The sequence below is a fragment of the Schistocerca nitens genome, chromosome 8, assembly GCF_023898315.1.
Source record: "Schistocerca nitens isolate TAMUIC-IGC-003100 chromosome 8, iqSchNite1.1, whole genome shotgun sequence".
In the NCBI taxonomy this organism is placed as follows: domain Eukaryota; kingdom Metazoa; phylum Arthropoda; class Insecta; order Orthoptera; family Acrididae; genus Schistocerca; species Schistocerca nitens.
In genome coordinates this window covers 536,793,643-536,816,178 of record NC_064621.1, presented here as the reverse complement: position 1 = coordinate 536,816,178, position 22,536 = coordinate 536,793,643, and the positions used below count along the sequence as shown (strand labels likewise).

The following is a 22,536-nucleotide window of genomic DNA, read 5'->3' as shown; positions in this document are numbered from 1 at the left end:
TTTGTGGCACAACTTGACCAGAAGAAGGGATCGGTTGGTAGGACATGTTCTGAGGCATCAAGCGATCACCAATTTAGTATTGGAGGGCATCGTGGAGGGTAAAAATCGTAGGGGGAGACCAAGAGATGAATACACTAAGCAGATTCAGAAGGATGTAGGTTGCAGTAGGTACTGGGAGATGAAGAAGCTTGCACAGGATAGAGTAGCATGGAGAACTGCATAAAACCAGTCTCAGGACTGAAGACCACAACAACAACAACTGAAATTAGGTAGCTGTAGTCAAACATAGACATTTTGCCAAAATAAAACGGTTGACCTATTTACTTTCCTTCACCTGGTGCACCTATCTTTTTACGTTATTAATTTTAAATGCCACAGTCAAATTGAACTTATTTATAATCAACAAATGCAAGTAAACTTAACTAGCTTCCCAATGTGGGTCCTAAATAAATCCAGCAATACGTAACTGACGCCCAGCATGGAACCTTACAACATTCATAATTATAGCTGGGACTGTTCCATCGATGGTTGCAGACATTGTTCAGTTACTTGATAGTAATACTGTATATTTGTTCCTGTGTCAAAAAAATTAATTACTTGTAATTGTTGAAGAATAAATGGTGTCATTGTGGACGGCTAAAATTTGTACCCACGCTGAAGAGCACTTAAAACGAAAAACAAAAAAAATCTGAAAAGGACACAGCCCACACCTTTGTCTTATCAGATCTTATGCTTCGTCTGCGACGATGTCGCGGATAGGAAGTTACATCAGTAGCTACATCCATAAAATTTCTAGGAATATGCATAGGGAGCGATTTGAAGTGCAACGACCACAGATGCCAGACTGAGATTCGTTGGTAGAATCCTTAGGAAATGTAGTCTGTCAGCAGAGGAGGCAGGTTATAAAAACCCTCGTTCGACCAATACTTAATTATCGCTTGTCAGTATGGGATCCGCACCAAATAGGATTGATAGAGGAAGTGGAGAAGACGCAAAGAATAGCAGCGTGTTTTCTTACAGGTGAAATTTCGTTATTTAAATGTGTGTCTGTACTTAAATTGTTGAATGACTGAGAAGATGAAACTTGTACGTTATTTGATTCTGAAACAGCTGAGTAAAACTGAACGTTCTGAGCCTAGTTTCTCTTTACTTCTTCTTATGTCAACACTGACCCACAATATTCTAGCGCAACGCAATCTGACTGCTCAAAAAAATTACAACCTAACTTCAAATAATTTATTCCAAAGAATGGCCCTCACTAAAAATAAATCTTAACAGTAACCTATACATTTCATTAAGCACTTACCTCACAAAAATCTTCATTACGCGGACTATAGCGATACAGGGAGCGTCAATACTGCCAGCTAAATAAAATATTCTAACTACTAAAGCCACTAACTGCTAATAGCTATGTGGTTAGCAAAGGAAAAATTTTGTTGCAAAACAAATAATGTATTTTTTACCTTAATAATGTGACATCCAGTTCAAACACGAATAAAAAATCGTCGTTAACATCCAGTACAAAGATATATAATCACGAGTAATTTTCACTGTCCAAGTCGGATACTTCCAGGTCGTTAGCCTACGCTAACACTTCAGACCTCTACCCTCCTTCAACGCTAACTTCTCACATTTAACACGCGTCACTGCTGGCTGTTCACCTCCAACTGCCCAACAGTACTTCCATCACTGCTGGCGTCTAACTTCCAACTGCCCAACAGTACTGGCGATTAACTTCAAACAACGAGTCCGACCAGCTACAGAGTCTCATACAAAGAAAGCGCATTCAGAGATCCAATGCAAAGCGCCACACAGCGCTGCCAACACAGAAGCAGCCCACTTCCACACGTTCATTTAGTAAGTATGGAAGTGTCACGGAGATGATCAACCGGAGGCAGACTCTGCTATGGAGGTCTTCTGCATCACAGTGTGGTTTTCTGTTAAAATTCCCGGAGAGAACGTTCCTAAGAGAATCAAAAAAATTTGTTGCTTACTCCACGAAAACAGCGTTATAGGGATTCGAACCCACTCGTAGGCTTACCGGCAATCGCACCTCCTGCGAACCACTCACGAATCTGCATCTACATCTACATGAATACTCTGCAAATCACATTTAAGTGCCTGGCAGAGGGTTCGTCAAACCACTCTCACAATTCTCTAGTATTCCAATCTCGTACAGCGCACAGAAAGAATGAACACCTATATCTTTCCGTACAAGCTCTGATTTCCCTTATTTTATCGTGGTGATTGTTCCGCCCTATGTAGGTCGGTGTCAACAAAATATTTTCGCATTCCAAGGAGAAAGTTGGTGATTGGAATTTCGGGAGAAGATTCCGTCGCAACGAAAAACGCCTTTCTTTTAATGATTTCCAGCCCAAATCCTGTATCATTTCTGTGACACTCTCTCCCATATTTCGCGATAATACAAAAATGGCTGCCTTTCTTTGAACTTTTTCGATGTACTCTGGTAAGGATCCCACACCGCGCAGCAGTATTCTAAAACAAGACGGACAAGGATAGTGTAGGCAGTCTCCTTAGTAGGTCTGTTACATTTTCTCAGTGTCCTGCCAATAAAACGCAGCCTTTGGTTAGCCTTCCCAACAACATTTTCTGTTTGTTCTGTCCAATTTAAGTTGTTCGTAATTGTAATACCTAGGTATTTAGTTGAATTTACGGCTTTTAGATTAGACTGATTTATCGTATAACCAAAGTTTAACGAGTTCCTTTTAGCGAACATGTGAATGACCTCACAATTTTCGTTATTTAGGGTCAACTGCCACTTTTAGCACCATTCAGATATTTTTTCTAAATCGTTTTGCAGTTTGTTTTGATCTTCTGATGACTTTATTAGTCGATAAACGACAGCGTCATCTGCAAACAACCGATGACGGCTGCTCAGATTGTCTCCCAAATCGTTTATATAGATAAGGAACAGCAAAGGGCCTATAACACTACCTTGGGGAAAGCCTGAAATCACTTCCGCTTTACTCGCAACAGGAAAGCGGGGAAGTGATAGTAGTACACAAAATACCCTCCGCCACACACCGCAAGGTAGCCAGTGCCACCTCCACAGTCACGTCTCCCCAATGATTGCCTCGCGCCATCCGTCGTGTGGCTCCAGTAATGACGTTATCGTAGTTCCGTAAGACTGGTAGTTCGTATCCGTGTTCCAGAACTGCAGACACTTCATATTAAGAATGAGAGACGCATCTCCCTGCGTGTAATCTGTTATACGCATAGGGGCAATAATTAGAATAGCTATTTATACAGCCTTGTTAGAGGGTGTAGCAGCCGAGTGCGAACGCTTCGCGAGAGGGCTGCGCTGGTAATTATAGGTCAATAGAGTGTGGAGCTGCCGTCAGCTCAGCGCCTACTGGTGGTGACGTCAGAACCCACCACTCACCACAGCCAGCATTGCGTAGCAAACGGGTTCGCGGCTGCAGTGGCCGTGTTTGTCCTGAATGGCGGTCCGCATTTTCCGCCGACGTGGTATTTGCTGCCAGCTGAGCTGTGGGCGGAAATGTGTACTGTCGACGTCCGCAGTTTGGTCGTCATTGCGCACACACACGCACACACCAATGGCAAACAACATTGCTACTGAACAGCAGACTTCAAATCCAAATTATATAGCTGTGTGGTTTCGACAAGAAATAGGAAAGACGGAATAACGTTGCTTGGGACTGCTTTAAGTGTCCTTAAGTATTCGTGGCCGTGAGAATCAATACACACTCGAGAGCAGTCCGGAAAGTAGGAATCGTTTGCGTACCCAACAGGAAACGTAACGTTGCCAGTGTTTAGTTCGAGTCAGTATCCTTCCGTTAATGATAGAGCAGTGTTTTCCAACTGAATATGAACTGGACAACCCGTAAGCTGCGTTAAACGGGCGAGGAAAATAAAAGTGGCCCGGACAAATGGAAACGATTGGACGTGAATGTGACACTTCGTCACGCGCACACCACGTGTACGCCCGCCACGTGATCCACACCAGTCCAGGGTCAGTGTGAGCGTAGTGCGGGTTGTGTTAGTGTGGAAACGATTAGACGTGAATGTGACACTTCGTCACGCGCACACCACGTGTACGCCCGCCACGTGATCCACACCAGTCCAGGGTCAGTGTGAGCGTAGTGCGGGTTGTGTTAGTGTGGAAACGATTGGACGTGAATGTGACACTTCGTCACGCGCACACCACGTGTACGCCCGCCACGTGATCCACACCAGTCCAGGGTCAGTGTGAGCGTAGTGCGGGTTGTGTTAGTGTGGAAACGATTGGACGTGAATGTGACACTTCGTCACGCACACACCACGTGTACGCCCGCCACGTGATCCACACCAGTCCAGGGTCAGTGTGAGCGTAGTGCGGGTTGTGTTAGTGTGGAAACGATTGGACGTGAATGTGACACTTCGTCACGCGCACACCACGTGTACGCCCGCCACGTGATCCACACCAGTCCAGGGTCAGTGTGAGCGTAGTGCGGGTTGTGTTAGTGTGGAAACGATTGGACGTGAATGTGACACTTCGTCACGCGCACACCACGTGTACGCCCGCCACGTGATCCACACCAGTCCAGGGTCAGTGTGAGCGTAGTGCGGGTTGTGTTAGTGTGGAAACGATTGGACGTGAATGTGACACTTCGTCACGCGCACACCACGTGTACGCCCGCCACGTGATCCACACCAGTCCAGGGTCAGTGTGAGCGTAGTGCGGGTTGTGTTAGTGTGGAAACGATTGGACGTGAATGTGACACTTCGTCACGCGCACACCACGTGTACGCCCGCCACGTGATCCACACCAGTCCAGGGTCAGTGTGAGCGTAGTGCGGGTTGTGTTAGTGTGGAAACGATTGGACGTGAATGTGACACTTCGTCACGCGCACACCACGTGTACGCCCGCCACGTGATCCACACCAGTCCAGGGTCAGTGTGAGCGTAGTGCGGGTTGTGTTAGTGTGGAAACGATTGGACGTGAATGTGACACTTCGTCACGCGCACACCACGTGTACGCCCGCCAGTGTGAGCGTAGTGCGGGTTGTGTTAGTGTGAGTCGAGCATTGCAGAAGGGACAATGGTGCTCATACTGGAGCGGCGGTCATTCATTGTGAAAAGTTACGTGGCAACAAAGTCGTGGAAACGGTGTGGTCACATGTTTGCTGAGAAGTTTAATCGTGTCAGAGTACCAGCAAAGAGAGCCGTAAAACGCTTAGTCCGAAAACGTCATCAGACATGAACTGTTTTCGACAAGTCAAAAAACATTCCGAAACGTGCCCGCATACCAGAAAATATGGCTATAGTACACCATAAGATGCTTCAGAGGCCTACCAAATCAACCTCACGCTTGTCCCAAGATATCGACATATCACGTCGATCACGCGAACGAATATACCACCTGGACCTGCACGTGTATCCCTACCGAGTGTCTGTTGTTCATGCATTGAAACCAGCAGTTTGTCCTAAACGCCTCCAGTTTTGTGAGTGGCTGTTCACTGAGATAACAATGAATGGCTTGGGCATGGAGCTGTTCTTTATATCTAATGAAGCGTGGTTTCACCTGAGTGGTTATGTCAGCTCACAGAATCACACATTCTGGGCAGTATAACTTCCACGAAATGCCACTGCATGGTCAGGATGGTTGGGATTTGAGGTGCAGTATCTGCACACTGCATTGCTGGTCCTCTCTTTTTTCCATCAGACGCTGACTTCGACGCGTTACATAACAAACATTTTGAAACCATTTGTGACAGCATTAATAGTGAAGGAAAAGGCTTACACTTACTTCCAACAGGATGCAGCAACTACCAACACAGCCGACCCAACCTTGGAGCACATTTACACAATCTTCACGCCTGACTGAGTTACTAGCGGAGGTCACTCGTGTCGTTGTGCGACTGCTTTTTTGGGGAGCCTTCAACTCTGAGGCATATCGCAACAAGTGTGATAATCTTCAAGAACTACAGCAGAACATTTCGGATGAGATTTCAGCAATTCCAGCAGTCCAGCGTGGATCCGCTTTCAGCAGCTTGCTGACCAGGGCTGAAAAATGCCAAGAGATGAATGGTGGTCACTTTCAACATCTGTTACAGTGAGATTAGTGCTGTATTTCCTTTCCTCTACTGTGTTCCTTTGTATCCTGGAACTCTGCTCTCCGGGCGACTTTTGTTCCCGCATCCTGTATAAAAGGTAAGGTGTGCAGCACGAGCCTGTGACCGGGCTATTGGCCTGAGTCCAGGTGGAGTGCTGCCTCTCTCACTGCGGTGATGGGAGGGGGAGGGTTAGGTGTCGGGGGCTTTTTCTCCGTGGGCTTTGCGACCAGTGACGTGAACGTCGTGTTTTCGACCACAAATGTTGTAGCCCTGAGTTTTCCGATAGTGAAGGACACTGTACTGACCGTTTTTATTTTTATTTTTACTTTTTTTTCTTTCTATAACGTTAATGCAGCAAACCATTAAAATTCTCGCCTTAATTTACGAATTTTAATTTCTCACTCGATTTTTTGTAAGAAAGCCAGAGATATTACACATCTTAAAGCCCCCGGGTGATTATAAATTCTTATAGTGTCTTTTAACGTTTTGTCAAGACCTGCGTCTCTCTTTTGAAGAGCAGGGCACTGGAATCTTTTTTAATCACAAGTGTTGCATTTACTACTTGCTCGTTCAGGATATTTATCAGAGAGGAAGCGTTTGGACGTTCTTGATTTATTGAGGAGTTTGGTTTCCACAACATTCGTACTCCTGTGCTGGTGGTTCAAGACATTTCACATTTCAGTTTGTATATTAGATATTCAGAATGAGATTTTCACTCTGCAGCGGAGTGTGCGCTAATATGAAACTTACTGGCAGACTAAAACTGTGTGCCGGACCGAGACTCGAAATCGGGACCTTTGCCTTTCGCGGGCAAGTGCTCTACCAACTGAGCTACCCAAGTACGACTCACGCCCCGCCCTCACAGCTTTACTTCTGCCAGTACCTCGCCTCCTACCTTCGAAACTTCACAGAAGCTCTCCTGCGAACCCGGTAGAGCACTTTCCCACGAAAGGCAAAGGTCCCGAGTTCGAGTCTCGGTCCGGCACACAGTTTTAATCATCCAGGAAGTTTCATATTAGATATTACCATCCCTTGATTGTCTATATAGTCTGCGAATTTCCTGATCTTTTTCTCAAATGGGCATTCCCTCTATTTTTACCATCCACGTTTCGTCAACAATGCTTGGTGGACGATTTTTGATGCAGCACACATGCGGCAAAACAGTCTGAAATCTTCTCTATCGCTGTATTCTTCTTTTACTTCCAGTTCTTGTCTTTGTTCCACAGGCGTGTTTTGAAGTGGAAATTGGAACTGGAAATTGGAATGTTTCGGGGAACATTGTTTCCGTAGATTTAATCGTGGACATTTCGAAGTGTAGCACTTAAGTTTTCAGTGAACATCCAGGCATCTTATTTTTCGACGCACAGAAGTATCTTTTTATGTATATTGAGTTTTGTCTGGAAGCAAATAAAATAGAACAGGCAATACTTTCGTCTCTTCCTCTGCGCTTCCCCCCTGCCACCTTGTTTGGTGTACATGTTCCCAACAATAGTCAAATGTTCGTCCATAAAAACAGTTCCGTTTTCACAAAAGATTTTCCCCGCTGCTTCACCAGAACCAGTATCCTTTTTAATCGAACACGCCCATCGTCAGTTTTCAAAAAACTGTTACCTTCAGTTGATATGTGTGTGTGTGTGTGTGTGTGTGTGTGTGTGTGTGTGTGTGTGTGTGTGTGAAATCTTATGGGACTTAACTGCTAAGGTCATCAGTCCATAAACTTACACACTACATAACCTAAATTATCCTAACGACAAACACACACACCCATGCCCGAGGGAGGACTCGAACCTCCGCCGGGACCAGCCGTCAGTTGATATGAAACTGTCTTCGGTCACTTGAATTTCCGAACTACTGCCAGGATTCCGTGCTGTCCCAGTAGCTTCCCTGCTTGCTCTGCACAACGCCGTCTTTGAGTTCTTATAATTTGGTGTATTTGCGACGAGATCTAAAGCCTTTCTCTTTCAAACCTTGAATTTCTTCCATAAAAATTTGGGAAACGGGCACTGTCTTCTCTGCATGGATTCTGCCATTCGCAATCTTTAAACGGCCTCGACACTTACTCCGTTCGAAATTCCAGCACAACCTGTTCGTATACTCATAACATTTTCTGTGCATTACGTAGCGATGACCGTCCTTGATAAGACAGGGCATATCTTTCGTTGTTGTAATTATTTCCGCTACTCAAAGTGTGCACAGCTCAAGTAGCGCACGAAACTACACTGAAACGACGGCTGTTGGCAGGGACACTGCCAGAACGTGACAACACATTCGCTGCTGGTAAACGATGACGTAAATCAGGAACGGAGAAGATTATGGTCGGAAAGCCAACGATGCAAAACTGCCGTGTCGCAAGTGCGACGGTTCGTGCGACACGTATAAGAGGGCTGGAAACACCACGGACGGAAAGGCCACGTAGCCGAGGATAGCAGGCCCGCCACCGCGCGCGTCTTGTACACCGGTACATACCTGACGGCAGGCTAATTCGAGTTGGGGCTGTATGAAGGGGGTTGTAATGGCAGAAAATGTCCGCATATGCAAGATTAATGATGTTCTCGTTCTGGACTGCGCATGTAGGCAACGCGAATGCCTAACGACCATGGCCCGCGTAGCCCAGTTGTAGCATTTTGGAGAGCTGCTCTTCCACTGCGGGACTCCCGAAACTAGAGATGCCGTAATGTCCAAGTACAAGGCAGCACTTCAACACGAAGGCAATTGGCGCTACTCTCTTATTCAACGTGACACAGCGCTGGTAGAATTTCATTTCGTAACTGCAATGGGACCGGCCGTTGTGGCCGAGCGGCTCTAGACGCTTCATTTCGGAACCGCGCTGCTGCTAAGGTAGCAGGTTCGAATCCGACCTCGGGCATGGATGTGTGTGATGGCCTTAGGTTAGTTAGGTTTAAGTAGTTCTAAGTCTAGGGGACTGATGACCTCAGGTGTTAAGTCCGATAGTGCTCAGAACCATTTGAACTGCAATGGTACTTCATAGGGCTGCACTGTTTACATGCTGAATTTATACACTGATTTTTCGTGAGCAACACGCAATTTCATCCATCACGATAACCACTCAGTTCAATTTCAGACAAATTCAGAATTGTTTCAAAATAGACACAGAAATCCGTCGCCTCTCCATTTCCTTGACGTACAGGTACACGCATCGGCAACTATTTAGTTATTATCACCATAATTAAACTTTAACCACCTCAATCTGCTCCAGTAGACGAGAGTCCACTGATGTGTAAAATTTAAATATTTTTGGAAGATTGAATAAGTCAATAGTATAGCAGTATAAAGCAACTAACTTTCGGTGACATGCTTCAGGCGTCTAACAGCAATGTCGTCCCAACACTTTACACATATCCAGAGGTTCGATGGGTTGTGATATTGTCTTATTAACACACTGGATCTTCTGAATAATGTTTAACTTAGATGAGTCAGGTTCTGATGTTGTGTTTGCGGTTTTGGCATATAGTAGAATGGTACTGAACGTCACGAATCCATCCTCACAGACCCTGTGACTGGATAGTTTTTGTGCTTGATGTCGATTTATAACACTCTGCCGCGCTGGGTAGCCGTGCGGTCCTTGGCGTCTTGTGACGGTCTCCGCGGCTCCCACCACGGAGGTTCGAATCCTCCATAGGATTGTCCTTAGCGTAAGTTAGTTTAAGTTAGTTTAAATAGTGTGGAAGCTTAGGGACCGATGACCTCAGCAGTTTGGTCTCATTGGACCTTGCCACAAATTTACAAATATAACAGTCTAAGCCGGCCGGTGTGGTCGAGCGGTTCTAGGCGTTTCAGTCCGGAACCACGCGGCTGCCACGGTCGCAGGTTCGAATCCTGCCTCGGGCATGCATGTGTGAGCTGTCCTTAGGCTAGTTAGGCTTAAGTAGTTATAAGTCTAGGGGACTGATGGCCTCAGATGTCAAGTCCCATAGTGCTTAGAGCCGTTTGAACCATTTAAACTGTCAAAACTGGGTTCATTTAGAAACGCCAATATTGCTGTCGTTTCACATTTCTTATTGCAGCAGGCGTTTGCTGCAGGCAGAGAGTTCCGTTTACCTTGAGACTTACCCTTTCATTTTTCAAACTTTTGCCATGCTTGTGACTTTCAGTGACTTCCCTGAAAGGACGAGCACTGTAGCTCTTCTCCCTGGCGAGAGCCTGCGTGTCAGGCAATTTTGTAACGGCGTCGATACCACACAACACGTGTTACGCCACAGCCTATTTCTCCATCTTTATTAGCCTGCACCGTCCGGCGTGGCCGAGCGGTTCTAGGGGCTGCAGTCTGGAACCGCGCTGCTGCTACGGTCGCAGGTTCGAATCCTGCCTCGGGCATGGATGTGTGTGATTTTCTTAGGTTAGTTAGGTTTAAGTAGTTCTAAGTTCTAGGAATTGATGACCTCATAAGTTAAGTCCCATAGTGCTCAGAGCCATTTTTACTAGCCCGCAGTACTGTTCATGTTCTGTGTCCCTGATACTGATGGTTCGCCCGATCATTCCGGCATAGAAACACTATCTCGCTACTCGTGACATTTCGAGTCGACCCCTTTTGGCTTTTGCTGATCTGAGAGACACACTGATTTTCTTCGTATGTGTGGAAAAAAGGCACATCCACAGAATGATGGACAGAATCGACCTAGCTGTCGTAAAGACTAAATACAAACTGACCAAGTAGAAAAGACAGCGTTGAATCGCCGAAGAACACAACAGTGCTGGTAATATATAACATAACGTGTACATGTAAAAACCCTCTGTACTGGAATGAACAGATTATCCGTGAACATCAGAATCATCACGCATGGTGGATTCAGGTGTAGCGGAAAACGCACTTTTGTAGACCAACCACATGATAGGTTTGTAGGTTTGGTCATCACGCGAGTGTTACGGAAATGCTTCAGGAACTCGGACGGGAGTCTCTAGAGGAAAGGAGGCGTTCTTTTCGTGAATCGCTACTGAGGAAATTTAGAGAACCAGCATTTGAGGCTGACTGCAGTATGATTTAATGCCGCCAAATTACATTTCGTGGAAAGACCACAAAGATAAGATAAGAGAGATTAGGGCTCGTACAGAGGCGTATAGGCAATCATTTTTCCTTCGTTCTGTTCGGGAGTGAAACAGGGAGAGAAGATGCTAGTTGTGGTACGAGGTACCCTCCGCCACGCACCGTATGGTGGATTGCGGAGTATGAATGTAGATGTAGATGTGGAGAAGACCTACCTCTCCAGTCTGTTCACTGAAGTCGCCAAAATTCACAAGAACGACAAGAGTTTCAGCATTGAAGGAGAATAGTCTCAAATTACACGGATGCACGGATCCTGGCTTCCCCACTGCAGAGAACGATCGTTGCAAGTAACAAGGAGACACCTCCAGCGGTAATGGCGAAAGGAAAGCCCTCAGACTTTGAACCTGCAAGGGCATACACTTCTGGTCGAACGCATCCGGACATCAATTAGTGGACATTAATAAGGGGGGGTGGGGCGGTCCATCTACCGCCTTTTTGACCTCTTGGATTCTGTTGGGGACATTTTCAGTGGGGTGTCTGAATGTCTGTGGTGGAATAGCAGCCCATTCTTCCTTAAGAGCCAAAACCAGAGAAGATAATCATGTTGGACGCTAGGACCTCAAGCGAAATCGACGTTCTAGCTCATTACGAAGGTGTTCCATTGGGTTCAGATTGGGACACTTGTCAAATCTGTCCGTTTCAGGAAAGTTATTGTCGGCAAACCATAGCCTCGCAATAGAACTTTATGACGGGGTGCATTGTCGTGCTGATGCAATTATCGTCTCTGAGCTGTTCCTGTACTGTATGCAGTGCAGTACACAGCTATTGAGGTATAACTGAAATTTCAGTCATAATTTTCACTATCACTAATTACACAAACAAAAATTTTGTAATTAATTTTTACATGTATACATATATTTCTAACTTATGCAAGTAAGAGGGAGACTTATGTCAACATTGTCCTGATGTATATATAACTTCTGATGTGACTGTATCTGGTAACTGTTCTTGTTGTAAGTAGGCTGTTTAGGTTTTTATATTGGCAACGCCACGTAGTGCTCTGTATGAAAATCACTGGCTGTGCTGCGTGCAGTCTGTGGCTGGTTTGCATTGTTGTTGGCCATTGTAGTGTTGGGCAGTTGGCTGTTAACAGCGCGTAGCGTTGCGCAGTTGGAGGTGAGCCGCCAGCAGTGGTGGATGTGGGGAGAGAGATGGCGGAGTTTTGAAATTTGTAATACTGGATATCATGAAGTGCTATATATAATATGACTATTAAGGTAAATACATTGTTTGTTCTCTATCAAAATCTTTCATTTGCTAACTATGCCTATCCGTAGTTAGTGCCTTCAGTAGTTTGAATCTTTTATTTAGCTGGCAGTAGTGGCGCTCGCTGTATTGCAGTAGTTCGAGTAACGAAGATTTTTGGTGAGGTAAGTGATTTGTGAAAGGTATAGGTTAATGTTAGTCAGGGCCATTCTTTTGTAGGGATTTTTGAAAGTCAGATTGCGTAGCGCTAAAAATATTGTGTGTCAGTTTAAGCACAGTCATGTATAATTTTTCAAAAGGGGACGTTTCATATGTCGACCCTTAGCCGAGGATACCTCACTGGAATCTTCTGATTTTTTTCTTGTAGTTTGTGTAATTAGTGTAGATTTTGTTTATTGCTAGCGCGTAATCGTAGAGAGATTCTTTTGTAGTTTGCAGTCTTTCATTGTTGTTGTGGCATGCATGTAGATTTGCACCAAGTATTTCGCAGCTGCGCTTGCGATTAACTAGATATTATTTTCAATGCTATGTTAATGTGTTTTCTTATTTTGCTCTTCAAATTGTGCTTTTCTGTGTTATCGTGTGAAATACTGTGACAATAATGGCGTGTGAAAAACGTAACACTAGGCTCCAAAGTAAACTGAGAAATAATAGTGACGACGAGCGTAGCTTATCAGCACCACTGTGTAATGAATTAACAGAAATTCGAAGTAGTAATTTGGTAATTGTGCATAGGGATATGGAGCGGGCGGCAAATAATGGTGTAGACAGTGAAACAGGTAGTGAACAGGGAAGCATTATCGATCGATCGGTCGGCAACAGCCCGCCTCAGGAATCCGAAATGACAGGACACAATTTCGCAAATACTGTATATTCAGGTTTTGGGTCCTCACCGTTTTCTGAAATAAGTCAAGACACATTTTCTGCTTGTCAAAATGTGAATGTTGCCGGTGCAAATTCACTGCCGAAAAGCACTGAGGAACATGTTTCAGACACCAGTGCACTGTTATTGCAGTTAATGCAACAAATGGGACAAAGGCTTCAAAAGTTAGACACAATGGAACAAAATCTTCAAAAGTTAGACACAGTGGAACAAAATCTTAAAATGTTAGACACAGTGGAACAAAATCTTCAAAAGTTAGACACCACACTTGAACAAACACGTGAAAATTTAACTACTGAGTTACATAACATCGAATCGAAATGTTAAAAAGTCTGTAATGACGTAAAAAAACAAATTTGTGAGCATTTCCAACCTATTTTTTCGCGTCATGAAATGCATTACAGAATCACGAAGCATCCATAAAAGAACTGCAAACTATTGTTCATGAAAATCGCGACACCTTGCAAGCTAAAATTGACTCAGTTGCATCTACCGATTCGGTTACGCAACTTGCAAAAACTCAAGAAAACTTAAAGGACACAGTAGATACGATTTCAACACAAATGGACACTCTGAAACTTGGTTCAGAAAAACACACTGAGGAAATAAGTACACTATCAGAGAAAGTAGCCGAACTTTCGGATCAGTTCACTAACATCTTCAAAGGTAGATGATGATCTGAATGACACAAGACATGTAGCCATCACTGACACAGAATAGTAGGAACAAATTAAGAAATTAAAACAAAATCAGAATCAAATTAATACGCAATACAAAAGAGAAATCCGGGAAGTACAAGATCAGTTGGCACAAGTAATACAAAAATTTCATATTTCAGAGGACACTCGCGCTCCAACACGGGAAGAGGAACTTAGAAATATGGAAAAGCCACAAAATAATAACACAGGGCATTTCGGAAATTATGAAAGAAATTGGCAAGCTGCACCGAATTTTGAGATGGAACCGCCGACACGACGTAACACTGACGGATATGCTACTCGCCGACACGATGATTTTGACTATAAGCTGTTCATTACTACACGTAAATTCAAAACTTTTAAGAATTCTGCCAACGACATTCATCCACAAGTGTGGCTCCATCAATTCTCTCATTGTTTTCCTCCCAACTGGTCATTGGAGCATAGGTTGGAATTAATGTGTGGGTACTTGGAGAATGAACCAGCTGTAAGAATGCGATCGGTCATTCATGATTGTCACAGTGAAGGAGATTTTTATCATGCCTTCCTCTCAGCATATTGGTCTCAAGCTACACAAGACCGAGTAAAACATAGCATCATAATGATGAAACATTTCGAACAATCTGAATTTTCCAGTCTTGTGAAATATTTTGAAGACATGTTGCACAAGAATCAGTACCTGTCAGACCCATATAGCCCCTCAGAACTCATCCGCATTTGCTTAATCAAACTGCCTGAACATTTACGACGTATTATTTTAGCAGGACGTTGCAAAGACGACATTGAAGCTTTTCAGGGACTGTTACAAGAACTCGAAATTGACACTGACAATCGCGGAACCCGAAAACAGGAGCACAACAATTACAGATCACATCCGTCACAATTCCGAGATGACAAATAATAAACGAAAAGGCTATTCTTTCAACGTAAATCGTGACCAAAACAGACACCATCCATATGACAACCACTGGCAGAGTAATAATAGTTACAGAGAAAGTTCGCATTTCCGTAGTAATGAATATGACAGAGATTACCATAGAAACAGACAATATGGGAACAAAAACAATTATTATCAAGGGAGACAGAATAACTTCAGACGCAACAGTTCAGTGCGCAGTTACGATTCCGGGAGAAATTCTCCACCACATGACCGACAAACAAGAAACTATGTAAACTACCGACAAAACGACAGACCTGAATTCCATCAGAACTGGCGGGATTCAAACAGAGCAGGGCACTCTCGACAAGGTGAATTTGTAGAAGTTAGGTCTCCTAATCCCAATAACGACGCACACCAACAAAGAGATAGCAGACAATGACCCGCACCGCTGGCAGCCACGTGCGCCGGCTGGCTCAGATAAAAATAACATAGACGCTAACATTGAGAAAAATTCCAGTATTCTTTACCAACCTATACCGTATGATAATTGCGTTCAAGTTGAAACTGTGCGTACTAGGAAGAGTAAAGGTTTACACCACATTTCCATGTAAAACCGTTTATTGAGAGATAATTTTTTTTTTTAAATTTAGTCTTTGCTATAAAATTTTTCACTTCACGTTACTAGTACTCTTTGTAAGACTTAGAATCTGTTAACATGCAACAATGTTTGAAGTTAAATATCCAATCAAGAACCAAGAGAATTTATTTAAACAGAAATTACGAATGCATTGTTATTGTGAACAGGCGACACAGTGTTATTGTGTGTGTACATTCTTGCTTGTTAGTTGCACAATTACGCAACGACTATAAGGCTCACATACTTAGAACATATACTGCTAATGAGATTTTAATGCAACATTTGGTTTACTTGAAAATACATTCTGGATTTAAAGTACTTTCTGTGAGATACCAGATGACACAGTGGCTAGTTTATGTGACAGCTACACGAATTTATCACGACGCTACTAATGAGTGACAATTTACAATGTTGTTTTTGCGGTGTATCTGTTTTATATCTGCACAGGTTTTCTGTATTATTCTGGAAAGTAAAACAATGTTTTAGTAGTAACTTTTGTGGTATAGCTACAATGAGACAGCCTTTTTCGTAGCACAATAATACGTTACATTATAGTACTTTCTTCATCATGGCAATAAGCATAATAACTACAATATCTATACCCAAAGCATTTCACTTTGTTTATCATGAGGTAAGTACATTGACTTCTGCAGAACTTAGCTTTCGAAGGACGACAACTACGACACTTCCAGAGTGATTATCTTACAACAAGACGCACAGTTTAGCGCTACAGTACACGTATTTGAGTGATTAATTTTGTACTTAAAACATTTATTTTTAAAGATTTTTGAATTACAAAGAAAGTTTTCTGTGATACATTTCATTCCATTGCTGTAATCTGTAACACCTGAGGGTATAATTACGAGGGCGGTTCAGAAAGTAACCTCCGATTGGTCACAGTGCGGGTTGTGGGGGGAGTAGCGACGCCATCTGTGCGTTCACGCACTCAACAGGTCAGTCGGCATCAAGCCGTGGTCGAGTGAACGTCGTACCTGCGCTAGTTTAGTTTTTGTGGCAGTTTGAAATGTGTGCTGCAATAGAAAACCCCGCCAAATGTGAAGTGCATGCTGTCATAAGGTTTTTTACAGCCAAAGGATATTCTGCAGCAGCTATTCATCGTGAGCTTTGTGCCGTGTACGGACCAAGAGTTATGAGTGAAGGAGTTGTCCATGAATGGGTACGTTTATTTAAAAGTGGACGAGAAAACGTTCATGATGAAGAGAGGAGTGGTAGACCATCATTGGTGACTGACGAACTCGTTCAGACAGTTGATGCAAAAGTTCGTGAAAATCGACGTTTCTCAATGTCGGAGTTGCCTACTGGTTTTCCACAGATTTCTAAGACTCTCTTGTACGAGTTAGTGACAGCAAGATTGGGTTACCGTAAGTTCTGTGCACGATGGGTGCCCAAAATTCTTACCGACCACCACAAAACTCAAAGAATGGCCTCTGCATTAGACTTTCTGTCACGTTATGAGGATGAAGGTGAACCATTGTTAAACAGAATCGTGACCGGTGACGAAACCTGGATTAAGTACGTGAACCCTGAGACAAAAGAACAATCAAAGATGTGGGCACATTCAAATTCGCCTACCAAACCAAGAAAAGCCTCGCAAGATTTTTCTGCCAGAAAACTGATGGCAACGGTGTTTTGGGATGCCAAAGGGGTGTTGTTGGTTGAATTCATGGAATGTGGTACGACCATTAATCAAGACGTGTACTGTGAAACAATAAAAAAGTTACGACGGGCTATACAGAATAAACACCGTGATATGCTGACTTCCGGTATCGTTTTTTTGCACGATAACGCCCGTCCTCACTCTGCTCGCAGAACAACGGCCCTTCTTGAGTCCTTCAAGTGGGACGTTATCAACCATCCACCTTACAGCCCAGACCTGGCGCCAAGTGATTATCACCTCTTCATGCATTTGAAGAAATGGCTCGGGTCACAGCGGTTTGATGACGACGAAGAGCTCAAAGATGCGGTCACAGGCTGGCTCCAGGCACAAGCGGGTGATTTTTATGCAGAAGGAATTTCAAAGCTTGTGAAGAGATACGATAAGTGCCTCAATCGCTATGGAGACTATGTAGAAAAATAGTGCAAAGATGTAGTTGTAAGATGTATATATTAAAATATTTTTATTTAACTTGGTGTATTTTTTTAAATCAACCGGAGGTTACTTTCTGAATGGCCCTCGTACATTAATCCTCAGGGGGGTACACGCCTACTTTGTGTACCATGTGTTTGGCAAGCACAAGGAGCCCTAGCTAATATGGTATTTGCTTATACAACTTTACTCATCGGTACCATATTTTTCTAACACAGAATTACACAGCTATCTGATTATTTAACAGAGAAACAAACATTTTTTTTTACTACGTCAGTGACACATGTTTACGTAATTACACAATTGGATAACTTCACACTTACGAAATTGTATATTGTCTGTATTTTTTCGGAACCATTGTGACACTATGAGAGCTTTGAATGATGTATTTGGTATGGGATCATGATTTTTAAAGTACGTTTGAGGTAGATGACACTATTGAAATGAGCAGAGAATTTTTTTTTAGGTTTTGAAATTATTGGAGGAAGCTAGGGCGATTTTGAGATTTGGCTGAGGTTTTATGATGTTATGATGACGATGTGTATTACGCTGTTGCGGTATGTTTATGATCAATAAGCTGATGCTATATGAGGAATTTGATTATGCTACGTATTTATTATGATGAAATATTGAAGAAGTTGTTATATCCTAGCCAGTAATGCCAACCGAGCCCGCTGCCAAAAAGGTTGGCAGCATCAAAGTCCGGACGCCGTCCGCATAAGCAGCGCCAGCGATACAGGAAATCACCGCAAGTCTGCGCGCGCCACCGCTGGCTTCTGGCTTCTTAAGCGCTGGAGTCGCGAGCGCTAGGACAGTTCTGTATTCGCCGCTCAATTGTATACTCGCCACCGAATTGTGTACTTGCTAGTCAGTTGTGTGTTCATCGCAGCAGAGTTGTTGTTTGTCGTCAGCCGACGCTGACCTAGCCGCTCCGACTCGAACTAGACAGTTTTCTGTAGACCATGTTCACCACTGTGTTCTGTATCGTCGTTAATAAAGATAAGTACCGACTTTCATTTAATCTGAGTGTTTGGGTTTTCATCTTTCTGTTCACTGTTGCAGCGGACCGGTCGGCCCGCTATTAAAAGTGTGGCGGTGACTTCGTAGGCCGTTTCTACAGCGAAGTGTTGTCGCTACGAAGGCCGTCACAAAACTGGCGATGAGGACTTCCGAACTCGTGTGCAGGGCTGGTGCAACTTGTTTCTTGAGATAGAATTTTGGGGGCTGGTTTAATTTGTGTTCACTATGTCTGCCGAATTACAACGGTTGATCTTGTTACAGAGTCAGCAAATACAAAGTCTGGTGGAAGCAATCGCCAAACAAGCGGCTAATCCACCACCACACAAGGAACAAGCACAGGCAGCACCGCCTTTTCGTGCTTTTGAGGCATCACGAGAAGAATGGCAAGAATATTTCGCGCAGTTGCAGGCGCACATGTCAGTCTACAAAATCACAGGTAATGAGCGGCAGCTTTATTTAATTTCCACTGCAGGCGTGGAAGTCTATCGACTACTTTGTAAGTTGTTCCCGGAATCCAAGCCAGAAGCTTTAGACTATGACGTTGTTGTTACCAAGCTTGCTGAGTATTTAGAGTCGCGAGTTCATGTGGCAGCGGCCAGATTCAAGTTCTTCAGATTAAAGAAACTGCCTCATCAATCTAATAAACAGTGGTTAACAGATTTACGGGGCCTCACCCGTCAGTGCCGATTTAATTGTGTGTGTGGAGCTTCCTACAGTGATGTCATGTTACGCGACGCTATTACTCAAAACATTGCAGATTCTCGTATTCGTGCTGCTATCTTAAAGTTGCCTGACCCGTCATTAGAGACTGTGATGAACATCATTGAAGCCCAAGATACTTTTGACTATGCTGAGTGTGAGTTAGATCAGCCATGTATTTCTCAAATTGCCTGTGCTAAGCAAGTTATGTCACGCCCGCGGCCCCACCGGCAGAGTCAGACTGTAAACACTAGCCGGCCACGTCATGTTAAACACATTCGTCAGCCGCGTGTGCAAAATGATAGAGTTCAGTCTTGCCCTAAGTGTGTTCTTGCTCATCCTCGTGAACGTTGCCCGTTAAGAAACGCGGTTTGTCACTTTTGTCAAAGGAAAGGACACATCCAGACTGTTTGTTTGCGTAAACGCAAGAACAATTCTAGTGCTGCCCAGCCCATGGATATTCATGTTCTACAAAGCCAGCCCGCCCAGAAGGTCGCGTTTAAAGACTCTTCCACGGTTCGTGTGGGTAATAAACTTGTTCGCAATAAGCCACCCACCCGGCCCTCTGCTATGCGACCCAAGCGTAATTCAAACGCTGTAACACGTAATGTACAGACTGCAAGTGAAGCGGGAGTTGTTGTTCCACCCGCCCAACCCACGAGTTGTCGTAAGCAGCGAACACGCGCTAAACGCGCTGATTTTGTGTCTTCCGCCTCCACTGCTCCGATCCAGAGGCAGTGTAATAAACTATTTGTGCAGCTACGCATCCAGGATAAGACCTTCAATTTTCAATTAGACACTGGTGCGTCTGTGACTCTCATAAATAGTGCTACGTATGCGGCTATCGGCCGCCCTAAACTTTCAGCGGCAAAACATTCTTTGGCTACTTATAGTGGCGAACACATTCCTGTGTTAGGTGTATGTAGCGTGCCAGCCACATTCCGTGGCAATACAAAAACAGTTCCATTCACAGTGCTCCGCGCTACAGACAGTGTAAACATTTTCGGATTAGACTGTTTTGACTTGTTTGGCCTGTCTATCCAAGACAATGTGTTGCAACTTAATTCTGTTGTTGTTCCTCAAGACAGCATAACCGATTTGTGTAAACGATACAGTGACATATTTAAAGACGAACTCGGTTGTGCTGCGAACTTTGCCGCTCATATTACGTTAAAAGATAATGCTCAGCCTCGATTTTTTCGTGCTCGTCCAGTGCCTCACGCCCTCCGGGCACCTGTAGAAGATGAACTTCGTCGTTGGCAAAACGACGGTGTTATTCAACCCGTTTCAGCGAGCCAGTGGGCTTCTCCCTTAGTTATTATAAAGAAACCGTCTGGCAAGTTACGTTTGTGTGCTGATTTTAAGTCGGCAGTTAATTCTCAGACTGTCATTGATTCTTTTCCTTTGCCTAGACCGGACGAGCTGATGGATAAGTTAGGGGAAGCTCGTTTCTTTTCCAAAATTGATCTCCGTGAAGCATATTTGCAATTGCCCCTCGACGAGCAATCACAACAGTATTTTGTCATAAACACGTCGTTGGGGTTGTTCCGTTTTCTGCGTTTGCCTTTTGGTTGTGCGTCAGCTCCAGCTGTTTTTCAGCGTTTTTTGTCCCAACTTTTGGCTAATGTGCCATCGTGTTGCAACTATTTAGACGATATTGTTGTGTCCGGTCGGACGCCTGCTGAACATTTCCGTAATTTGGAGTGTTTGTTTACAGTGTTGTCTCAGGCAGGCCTACGTTGCAACATCGATAAATGTTCATTTTTCCTTACGGAGTTGGAGTATCTGGGACATGTTATTAATGCTCAAGGCATTCATCCCTCCCAGTCACATTTTGCAGCTATTCGTGATTTGCCCGCCCCTCGCAATCTGCATGAATTGCAAGCAGTTCTTGGCAAATTGACATATTATATTAGGTTTATACCTAATGCATCACAGATTGCTGCACCGTTGCATCGTCTCCGCCGTAAGAATGCTCCGTTTGTGTGGTCAGCTGATTGCCAATCAGCCTCTCAACAGCTAAAAGAGGCTTTATTGAATGATCGTTGTCTGGTCCATTACGACCCTAACAAGCCTCTGGTGTTAGCTTGTGATGCCTCTTCTTTCGGCCTCGGTGCTGTGTTGTCTCACCGAGTCGGTAACACCGAACGTCCTATTGCGTTCGCATCTAAATTGCTAAACAAAGCTCAGTGTAATTATAGCCAATTGGACAAGGAAGCGTTGGCTATTGTGTTCGGTGTCACAAAATTCCATCACTACCTCTATGGTAGACCATTCTATTTAGTAACAGATCACAAGCCCCTGACGTCACTGTTTCATCCGTCTAAACCAGTTCCTCAGCGGACAGCTCAGAGACTACAACGTTGGGCTCTTTTGTTATCACAATACCAGTATGAGATACTGTATCGCCCTACAGCTCAGCATGCAAACGCTGACGCGCTTTCTAGATTGCCGATTGCTGCGGATGATGTCTTCGATTCCTCTGACGACTCTTGCCATCAGATTGACGCCGATGAGCATCAATCCCTCCGGGATTTTCCGATTGATTATCGTCAGGTGGCACGTGAGACAGCTACGGATACTCATCTGAGTTTACTATTACGTTTTGTTCAGCGTGGTTGGCCGTCCAAGGCAAAGGACATATCGGATCCTGTGGTTCGTCGCTATTATCCGCAACGTCATCTGTTGTCTGTTTCGCACGGAGTTTTGCTGTTACGCACCGAGAATGACCAGCTTCGTGTAGTGGTTCCCCAAGTGCTCCAATCCAAGGTCCTCGACTTGTTGCATCAAGGTCATTGGGGAGTGGTCCGCACCAAGCAGCTTGCCCGCCGTCATTGTACATGGATCGGTATTGATAAGCAGATTACGCAGATGTCTACAGATTGTTCGACGTGTGCCGAACACCAAGCTGCTCCGCCTCAACGCTATTTTGAGTGGGCACGCCCTGCCGGTCCCTGGCAGCGAGTGCATATTGATTTCGCTGGTCCATATTGGCATTCTCGTTGGCTCATCGTGATAGATGCATTTAGTAATTTTCCGTTTGTTGTGCCCATGCAGTCTACAACGTCTGCACAAACTATACAGGCGTTGACTTCAATTTTTTGTATTGAAGGTCTTCCAGAAGTTTTAGTGTCTGACAATGGCCCACAATTTACCTCTGCTGAATTTGAAGGTTTTTGTTCTGCCAATGGCATTCGCCATGTTCTTACTCCGCCGTTCCACCCTCAATCGAATGGTGCAGCGGAACGTTTTGTACGCACATTCAAG

At 44.3% G+C, this 22,536-nt stretch overlaps 1 protein-coding gene across 1 annotated transcript in view; it reads left to right on the top strand.

Annotated features, from left to right (window-relative positions):
• LOC126199661 (uncharacterized) overlaps positions 1-22,536 on the top strand; it is a 113,636-nt gene that overhangs the window by 20,199 nt on the left and 70,901 nt on the right. The gene's annotated exons all lie outside the window — the stretch shown is intronic.